Here is a 2,207-nt window from a genome sequence, read left to right as displayed (position 1 = left end):
CAGCCCTCCCCAGTGCCCCCCCGGGGCCATCGGAGCAGTCTGGCACAGGGAAGGACGGTCACTTCTGATGGCTTTTTTATTTTCATGGGCAGGAGCGGTTTTTTTCCCCCCCTAATACCCCCCGTGCACATAAATAAGCTAACTGGCATTTTGAAGGCCTCTAGARGCAAAGGGCAGCTGCAGCCGCGCAGGCAGTCGCTGACTGCTGCGCTGCGGCATTGCTAAACCCCTAGCACGTCCCGGACGGAGCGCGCGGGCTGCCGTGAGCGGCGCGCCTCGCCGTGTCGGCTTTTGCGCCCAGGCCGCCTGGGGCAGCCGATCCCGCGGCCGCCGCACCTCGGCCCCGGCCGCCCGCGCGCGGCTCCGCGGGGCGTCCCTGCCCGGGGCAGCGCCTCCTGCTACAGCGGGCTCCCCCCCCCCCGGCTGCTGTTTTGCAAGCTGAAATTAAAATTTCTGCTTGCTGAGTAAGCCCTCTTGAACACTGAGGGAATCTAGAGACCACATTTTAGAACTTGCAGTACCTCTGACCTAGCAGCTTGAATAGAGGTGATGGTCGAAGAAGTGTATTTCAAAAATTTTTTGAGTCTGAAACTGTTCCCCATTTCTTCTTTCATTCTAAACATGCAAAAATATAGACATTCATTACTTGCTCAGCTTATTACACTTTCCTGAAATATTGTTTGCATATTGGTAAGCACTGTAAGTACATTTGCACACTTTCACTGCTGGTAAAAAAAAAAAAAAAAAAAAAAAGTTTAGTTGATTTAATATACAGGAACCTGAGAACATGCAACTGCATAAATGATTCTAATGTCACTCCCTGAACATTTTCCAGTTCACATCTTAAAATAACAGTAAAATACCCTCATTTTAAAGTGTGAACAGTAGCATATCCATTTTATCAATAACAAGTGCAGAAATGGACAATATTTAAATTTTCCTTAAATGAGTACTACATTATGAAGATAGCAGTGCTTTAGTATCAAATATATTTGATTGTGTATGCTTTGCTTTTATTCATCTTCAGTTGTTTACTGTACATGCACCCCTGCATGCAGGTCTCTAATATCCTACCTCTCTCTCCGCAAAGTTTCATCAATTCATGTTAGTATTATTAGCATAAGGAGGGGGGTAAGAACAGGAAGAGGGAAAAAATCAGGATACACAGACTACTCTGTCCTGTACCAACTCTCACCTCTTGCAGGAATCTGATTCCTTGCAGGAATCGGCGGGCTGATATTGTTTCATCACACTAGTTAACTTTCTCCAAATTAGTATCAGTTACTGAAAAATAAGTTACTTAATATAAAAGTGATTTCTTCATGCTTTGTTTTATATCACTAAGTTGCTTTTGTGCCCTGTGCTGAAAGGTACCATAGAAAGGGAAAATAGCCAGGAGAGATGTACACGATTTCCCTCCACTGGAAAGCAGTGGAAGTGCACATGGCAAACAAATTTAACAAAAATGGGCTTTGTCTGCTGAAAGTTAAGGGGAGATTTTTAAGATTGACCTTAAGAGGATGCGAGCACATGCTTAAAGCTGAATACACATGAAGTGTTTTGCTGAGCAAGGTTAAGACTGTATTCTTACCTACTTTCCTGTTTTTTAAGCTCCATTCCTGCCAAATTACAAAAAGCCATAAGGCTGCCAAGGCTACCTCTGTGTAGTACATTCAGTTACTCTAGTATTACTTCTACCACTTTGGCATAGGTGGCATTTAGCTAACACTTATTTTAAGGGGCCAAGTTCACCATACCACTACCATACCATGAGAGATTTTACAAAGACAAAGACATTTCAAGAATAAGAACTTACTCTAAAGAAGTTCCAATCTTTCAGAGCATTCCTGACCCTATTGATGAATTTGTTTCCACCCTTTCTTCTTTGTACTTCCTACTGCATCTTTCCTGTTGCCTAGTTTTTCCACTATCTCGCAAATTCTGCTGTGCATTCTTAGTCCAAAGATGCACAGCTCATTTTGTGACTTCAGCCATAGGCATGAAGTTCAATACTGAGGAGCTCCAGAGGTCTCTAAAAGCCTAAGTGCTGGCACTTACATACTGTTCCATACATGTCTTAAATCCTGTGGTTAGCAACTGGATATCTTGCAATTAATATATTTCATTCTTTCCTTCTGAAGCTGTTCTGGATAAAATAAACAACATTAAAGCAAGGACTTGAAACTGGCCCTTTCATATCTTGTAAG

The sequence above is a fragment of the Apteryx rowi genome, unplaced genomic scaffold (genome assembly GCF_003343035.1).
Source record: "Apteryx rowi isolate R43461 unplaced genomic scaffold, aptRow1 scaffold_432, whole genome shotgun sequence".
In the NCBI taxonomy this organism is placed as follows: domain Eukaryota; kingdom Metazoa; phylum Chordata; class Aves; order Apterygiformes; family Apterygidae; genus Apteryx; species Apteryx rowi.
This window is presented reverse-complemented; position numbering follows the sequence as displayed.